Source organism: Nomascus leucogenys, chromosome 2 (assembly GCF_006542625.1).
Source record: "Nomascus leucogenys isolate Asia chromosome 2, Asia_NLE_v1, whole genome shotgun sequence".
NCBI lineage: Eukaryota > Metazoa > Chordata > Mammalia > Primates > Hylobatidae > Nomascus > Nomascus leucogenys.
In genome coordinates, this window is record NC_044382.1 from 152,406,771 (window position 1) to 152,415,025 (window position 8,255).

Here is an 8,255-nt window from a genome sequence, read left to right on the forward strand (position 1 = left end):
ATGCACTGGAAATCCAGATCCCTGGGCCGCTCCCTGGGAAGTTCTGATCCAATAGGTCCAGGCTCCTTCTGGGATCTGTGTTTATTAAGCATCAGGATGATTCATATGACTCCGCCGTTGGAACACCAGAGCCTGCGGGGGTGTCAACGCTTGTTCACTGGTTACAGGTGAGGTCGCCCCGTTGTCACTCACCTCGGGCCCTGCGCCCTGTTGGTCCAGGGCTGGCGCTGTGGCTTAGGTGCAGCCTCTCCCACGTGCACCTGCGAGGCCTACCCTTTCGCCCGTCTCAGGGCCTTGATGCCCTCGCCTGTAAAGTTGGCATCAGCGAAGACCCCAGACGGGAAGGGCTGAGTGAGCAGGTGTGCCCCAGGGACCCTACGCGCCCCCCGCCCCATCGCGCACGGAGGTCGTCCTGCGTCTTCCGGATCCCAGGCCAGCGGGAGGAGGGGCTGCAGGGGCGCTGCGGACGAGGGGAGCCCAGCGCGCAGCGCTCCAGAAACCCCGACTCTTGCAGGGGAGAGCCAGCCGAACCAGACGTGTGCGGGAAGCAGCCGCCGCGGTGGTCTGGGACGCGGGTGTCGCCTTCCACGGGACCTGGGTCCAGGGACCCAAGACGGGGATCTAGGAGGAGGGGATGCCCGTGGGGACTGAGACCCGGGCGGTTTCGGAAGCGAAGTAGTTCCCCCGAACCCCTCCCTACCTTCTCCCAGCTTCCCTGTCTTTCTGCCCCTCTGTCCCCTGCAGCTGCTGGCCCCTCCCTCCTCTGAAACCCACCGCCCGCCGGAGGCTCCCTTCTTCCTGCTGTCCCGCCCGCGAAGCTGCTGCAGGGACGGTGCACCCTTAGGCTGCACTCACCACCGCCCCTCGCCCGCGACGTCCTCCTGGCCCCCCATCCCCAGCTTTTCTGCCGATGTTCTCTCCCGCGCTCCGCTGCAGCTCAGCCCGCCCTGCAACTCTCCCTCTGTTTTCTGCCCGGCTCTTCAGTTCTGCGCTCTCCTTTTCTCCAGGCTTCTCTCTCTTCCTCCTTCTCCCTCTCCCCTGTCCCCTCTCCATTCTCCTGCGCCCCTCGCCAGCGCGCTCGCAGCGCGTGGGCTCCTGCCGGGGCCCTTCTGGTGCCAGCCGCTTTCAGGCTGTGGGCCCGCCGACTGGTGGAGGGGAAGGTCGGGGCGGCCCCGGGCCCCGCGCTGCTGGGCCCCATGGTCAGAGGAGGCTCCTCCTGGTCTCCCTTCAGAGCTCCTCGTCGGAGGAGTCATCGGAGGACCAGGAGGGAGGACCCCCACAGTTGCCGCAGCCTGTGCTGCGGATCCGCTCACCCCACACCTCTCACCCCAGAAGCACAGTCATCATTGCCCAGCCCCTTTCAGACAAAAGGAAGAGCGCGGTGGGGATGATCAGAGGGAACCCTGTCTCAATTCATGGTGTGTGTGTGTGTGTGTGTGTGTGTGTGTGTGTGTGTGTGTGTGTGTAAGTAGAGGGAAGAAATTCCTAAGAAAATGGGCAAAAATTACAGATAGTCCCATTTTGTCCGGTATCACCATTGGAAGGGGAGGAAGATGAAGAAAGAGCCAGTATTTGTGGAGTTTGTTTCAGGCTAGAAATAGAAAAAGGCTGCAGTTGATTAAGGAGGTGGCCAGAGAAGCAAAGTTTGTTGAACGCTGAAGATCACCTCGTAAAGGTGGAGTTCCTCAGGCTTTACTCCGGGAGCCCTCCCTGGGGAAGAAGAAAAGGCAGGGTCAGTGCTGGGCCATCCCGGGTGTGTGGACCTGCTGGGCTAGGTCTGGTCTGGGCGGTGCTGTTGGGACGGGGGACGACAGAGCCAGGAGAGGCCAGAATGAAAGTCGCAGAAAACCAGAAACAGGCTACAAACTTCTCCAGTCTGCCCACCCTCCCTTTCCGTTTGTTTCATTAAAACCCATTTCCAATCAGAGGACCACAGGCCAGGGAACATGGTGAGCCCAGCCAAAGACACTTTCAGGACAGATGCTATAGAAACACAGTACTTTGGTAAAGAAATCAAACTGTAAATCAAAGATCAAAACTCTGACTTCATCCCTTCCTGGAGAGCATCTTGAAAAGGAGTCCCAGAGCATCAGCAATGGTCATCTCTGGGTCAGTGGGGACAGAATTGTCTCTTGACCTTGATCTTCAGTCATTTCTTTGTGATGCCTAAAACGTGGGCACTGAGCATTCATCGTTCTGTAATAAGAGGGGACAAAATAGTAATATTTTGGACATTGTTTTTTTTTTTCCCAAATAAAATGAACAAGGATGGGTGCCGGGGGGTGGAATGGGAATTCTGTGCAACCTCAGATGATATAGAATCTGCAGGCAGTCTCTGTGGTGTACAGAGGAGCCCCTGACATGCCTACCTGCCCCAAAGGGTGGTTGCAAATTGAGTTCATGCGGGAGAATTTAGAACACTGCTTGGTTCATAGGCAGGCTTGGTCGGTGTCATTCTTGTTATAGTATTCACCACTTGATCCACGATGCAGAAGTGAACTGAAATTCGATTTTTTTGCCTCTCACTGGGGACTGTGTTTGGTCGTAAGACAGTGTTTGTCTACCTACAGTGGTGGGGGTGCCTGAGCAGGAAGCGGTGCTCCGTCTGCTGGAACTGCTCCCTCCCCTAGAACTCAGCCCGCCTGCCCTGGGTCTGTCACAGCTGACAATTCCATCTGGAGTCTCCCTTACGGGAGGCAGCTCCCAAGTCTTTGCTGTTAGGCCAAACTCAGCCGCAAAAATCCAAGCCGCTCCAGGTCCCCACTGCTCTGCTCGTGTGTCTTCCTTCTTCTGGGCAGCATCCTGCAGAACACGACACGGCTTCAAACAAACAACTGCATTCACTGAATTACACAGATTGATGTCCAGTTTGCCAAAATACCTCAGGCTTGCTGCCTCTCCAAAGCCCACGCATGGAGCCCTGAAATGCCAGCCCACCCGCGGGACGCTCACACCCCTCCAGATCCTAGCAAGGCTGGAGGCTGAAGGTTTTAAGGTGACTTTCTGTTCTACTGCCATGAAGGATTACGTTGTCGAAAAATATTGAAGGGTGAAGGGAGGTGTTCAGGCAACTAAATCAAGAAAGTAATTTGCAAAACAGCACATGCACCATGTGATCCCGTTCTTATAAGGACACGGTAAAATAACTAATAGGAATAACAACAGCTAATGCTTACTGGGTGCTGACTAAGCACGCACACTTCCGTGTGTGTGTGTGTGTGTGTGTGTGTCTGTGTGTAACTTACACACCAAAACACCAAACTGTGGCAAGTGGTTCTCTTGGTGGTGGCTTTGTCATGTTCCTCTCCCGTTGTGTAGTTGTGTATGGTCCAGGTATTCTACAAGAAACACATCTTACTTTGTAAACCATTCCTGTGAATTTTTTAAACATCATGTAAAGTCCATTTCTAGCACCCGTTTGAAGTGGAGGGGCTGGGATTGGAAGCTGCACCCCTGAACTGGCTCCACACCCACTTTCCTTCCTCCTTCAGGACTGGTTTCTCAGAATTCCGTCTGTGATTGCTGCAGGACTGGAAGGGATTCATCTTGGGATTTTCTGTAGTAGCTTAGCAGATGCCTTAGGCTACTCGAGATGATCTGTACATAATAGTAAATAAGACTTCTCCAAAATGATGTTTTAATCAACCTCCCCAGCCACATCAAAGCCCAGCAAAAACCTTTCTCCCTCAGGCAGGTGGCTTTTCTCTTCCTCAGGAGTGATTTCACCTCTCTGCACCTTATCTGTTGTGATGGAAGGTGGGGAGGAGGAAGGCCATCCCATCTGATCTGAACCTTCTGGAAGGAGGGCAGGGGTCCCTTTGGAGCTTACAGTGGGGGGACTGGTCTCAGGTCCTCCCTTCCCTTTTGCTGTCACTGTTACCTTTCCCCTCTATCTTAATGGTAGATAAGTTCAGCTCAAGGAATTGCTCAATTCCGCCAAAAAATTGCACTGTTGTTGTTTTAACTGAATTGGTCAATCAGTTTAATTAAAGCAGGCAGGCTGATAAGCCCCTCATGGCCAGGGCGGTGCTGATACTTCAAGCCATACCCTTAGTAACACAGAGTTCCATCTTGGTGTATGTGTGCATGTGCAGTGTGTGTGTGTGTGTGTGTGTATTTGTGTGTGTGTGTGCGCACCTGTGCACACATACATGAGCATCTTGGTTTAAGAAAGTAATCATTTTGTAAAAAAAAAAATGATAGACAAAACTATTTGGTCAACAGTGAAATCAATTTAAAAATGATTCTTCCAAGCATCCTATAAACTTTTCCCTCTCCAGATTCTGGGAATCTGGGTTTTGGAAATATTTTGTTTTAAAAAATTATATGTTAAGTAAAAGGTGGCAAATGTTTTGTTGTTCATATTTTGGTGAAGTGTATATTTCACATAAAAGACATGACTCCTCTCCACAAAACTCTGTTCCAGGAGTGCGAGTATGTGAGTTGCCAATGGAAGCGTTGTTATGCCCAGCATCAAACACCCTGCACTGACAGAAATGTGATTCCGGTAAATGTTAAGTTCCTTGCTGACCTCAAACATCAAACTAAACCTTGTGACAGGCATTGGGAATAGAGGGGGAAAGGGTTGAACAGACAGAAAGCTCAAACAGTGACTGCATGCCGGTGCCTTGGGTGCAGGCAGCCCCCTGCACAGTCCATCCCCTCCCTCCAGCCACAGAAACCCAAGGTGCCCAGAAATCGAGATTGATGCTGTAGTGAGAGTCAGGGGTCCAGCTAGAAGCTGCAGTTCTGCAACCAACAATGGCAAAAAAAGCTCTGGCAGCCCAAAGCCCTGGGTGCAAATCTGCGCTGCACCAGTCACTGGTAAGATGATCCCAGCAGGGCCAGGACTGGGGAAAGCGAATGAGGCTCTTATCTTGGGTACAACATTAAAGGCAGCACCGGAACACTCAGCCATCGAGATAAATAATGTTTTAATGCAGTATCTTAAAAAAAACGAACGCAAAAAATCTGCGATGCACAAAATATCAGCATTTTAAATAAAGATGGGATCCATCTCGGCACTTTGCGCATTCTCCCTTGCTTGCGTTACACTGACCCCGACCCTGTATTCCATCTTGATTTAAAATCTCACGTTTTGTTCCTCATGGATTTATTTTTGCATGGATTTAGATTTTTTATTTTGGTCCTGACTACTGAACGTGTTGGTGCCCCTTCAACGGTGCCCCCAATATGAGGGTCTCTCTCTTGCCTCACCCTTGTCCTCACCCTGTGAATAATCTCACCTTTCTGAACCTTAGTTTCCTTGTCTAAAAGGCAAGGTAATAACTGCCACTCCCTGGGACTGTTTGACATGACTCCAGGGCCACAGGGAGTGCATGAGGAAGCTGGCAGTCCACCTACCACCCACTGTGAACCCAGACGGAGAAGACTTCCAGACCCACGCGGTAATTCTGGGGGACTAGGACCTGCGAGGGAAGTTTGATTCCCAGTCCATCCGTCCCTGTCTGCCTGATACATGGTCACAACGTGCATTCTGCTGCAAGGCCCCAGGGTTGAGTCCTGTGAAATCCCCATGAAATCCGGGGACCACACAGCGTAACCGGGAGACAGGGATATGACAGGAAAAGTTAACCCACAGGATGGGAGGTCCCAGGGCTGTGTGCACAGTGACAGGAGTGATCACAAGAGTGCATGGGGACTCACCCTGGCCAGAGACAGAAAGGTATACGGGAAGGTTCCCCAGGGGAGCCGAGACTCTGTCCAGACCTCAAAGAATTCGGAGAGGAGAGTGAGAGTGAGCCTGTATCTGGGATAACTGAAAAAAAAAAAAATGACTGGCAAAAAAAAAATCTCCATGTGTGACAACTTACGTCACTACAACAAAGCGTGGATTTGAGTTACTAGGTACTAATGAGAGTTTTGGAAAATGGACACAGCCCTGCATTTAAAGGAATTGTCTTTTCATGCTGGCTGATACCCTTGTAAACACACACACACACACACACACACACACACACCACACCACCTGACATCTCCATCTAACATTCCAGGATGGTGTCAGCCTTTCTGCTTCCTCCCTCATCCCATGTCTCCTAGAACTGCCATGAAGCTGACATGCAGCATGTGCTCGCTGCTGGGCATAGGTGGTCAGCCCATGGCTCCTTCCTGTACGCGTTGCTGGCAGGTCCCGTGCCCCACGGCAGCTCCTGCCATCAGTCACATCTACTCCTCAGCCGCATCTGTCAAGGGGCGCTGAGCAGGTGTGTCTGTGCTTCACTCAGGTCTCGTTAGTGGTTGTCAGTAAGCTGTGAATTCTTCCATAGAACCCTTAAATCCTTCCTCAATCCCCACAGCCCACGAGCAAGCCTCCTAAATCCAATCAGTTAACACAGCCCAGAAAGTGGATCCATTTGCAGGAAAGCTGTAAGCTTGCACCTAATCGTCCTTCCCTAGGGGACTGGTTAGAGCAACTGTAGGACTGCAGGAAGGAGGCCTCCGTGGACATGAAAACATCAAGGAGAACAGTATGTGTTGATGTGGAAATATGTCCGTGACATATATTGCTAAGTTTAAAAAACTTAGGCTCCAAACCAGCAGATGAATATGATTGCACTAGCTTTTGAAACGGTCGTGTTGGGTGAGTGTTTATACAGAGATGTCTGGGCCACCAAATATTCCCAGCAGTTACCGACAGAGTGACACCAGGAGGGTTCAATTTGAAAAATTGTCTTCTTTATTTTTTTAAATATTTTTTCAGTGGTTGAATTTTTGACATGGGTATGCATTGTCTTCCTAAGAAGAAAAAGGAAAAAAAAAACCCAGCTAGGCAATTTATAAGCTTCCATGGAGCATTTTTGGTAAATAAGAAGTGTGGGGTTTTCCAGGTAAATGGAATATGCAAACCATGGGTGCCGGGGCTGGGAGGAAGGGACAAGAGGGGACACTGCTTAGTTGCGTAGGGTTTCCTTTTGGGGTGGTGAAATGTTAGGGAACTAGAGAGGGCTGGTGCAAGTTGTGATTACACTGAACATTCTGCATTACTGAATGCCACTGAACTGGACACTTGGAGATGGTTAATGTCCTGTTATGTAAATTTTGCCTCAATAAAAAGTGCCAGATTCTCTGGTAAAACAAGTCACCTAATCAAGTTATCTGTGTGTCTTCTAGTTTTATATGTAATGATTTTCCTGATTTGGAGCACGCTAGTATGGATGCTCCAGAGGACTGGTGTGTCCTGAGGCTGGAAGCCGATTTCTCAGCCTGCTTTTGTGGAACCCAGAAGCACTGACTGCTAATGAATGGGATGCAGGGGAATAATTTCCAAGATTCCTTTAGGTTCACAAAAATAGCATATTCAGAAGAATGAAACCTCTCCATGTATAACATCTGATCATTTTCTTATAGTCACTGTCGCTCTGAATTTCTCCTTCACACAAAGTTCTAGTCTGACATCCACTGAAACCAGAACTTCTAGAACTTTCTTTTCAGTAAAACATTCTCTCTCTCTCTCTCTCTTCCACTCCTCTTCATTGCGTACAATATTTGAGATAACTTATAGGAAACCAGGGTTAAAAAGGCGTAAATCATCAATGCAAGAATACAACTACGGGAAAATATAAATTAGAGTTGAATATCAAGATTTAGAGAGGAAATACTTAGAACTCATCCTCTGAAGCTCTGAAATTACGCACAGCTGCTGTGGCAGGCCATGCATTGAACCCCCTGCTATATTTATATAGCGTGTTTACCTCTGGAGGACATTCACTCGTTTTACCCTCAAGAGTTTCCTGGGAGGTGGACAGAGGCTGAAGAGCTCTGCATGTGACAGACGGACACTGAAGGCCCTGCAGGCCCCGCCAGCCCTTACCAAAACCCTCCAAACTGACCAAGTCCTTTCTTCACCCACATACAGCAGACTCGCACGTGCCACTGCAACGGGTATGGCCCGTCTCTCACACACATGCACGCACACAGACACACACAATGGGGTCCTTACACACACGCAGACGACACACATCCAGACCAGACAAGCATGCATATTTTTATTTCAGTGAGTAGGAACAGGAGCACCGTTTCGGCCAGGACTCCACAGGGGCGATTTATGGACCTGGAGTGTCTGAGTGCATGTGTGCTGCTGGGTAGGGTAGGATGGGGCAGGAGCACACGGAGGGAGGCTGGAGGGTGCTGGAGAGAGGATGGGTGTGAAAATGGTCATCTTGATTTATACAGAACCACATTTACAGCCTTTCCATTGTGGAGCTTCACGTGAACATCATCTTCTTTTTTATCTC

General features: G+C 50.1%; 1 long non-coding RNA gene across 1 annotated transcript; it reads left to right on the forward strand.

Annotated features, from left to right (window-relative positions):
- The first annotated feature begins 236 nt into the window (after nt 1–236).
- On the forward strand, nt 237–7,107 carry LOC115837589. Its single transcript, XR_004032581.1, has 3 exons — nt 237–359; nt 4,427–4,507; nt 5,278–7,107. It is a non-coding gene; the product is annotated as an uncharacterized LOC115837589 (long non-coding RNA).
- The last annotated feature ends 1,148 nt before the right edge of the window (nt 7,108–8,255 follow it).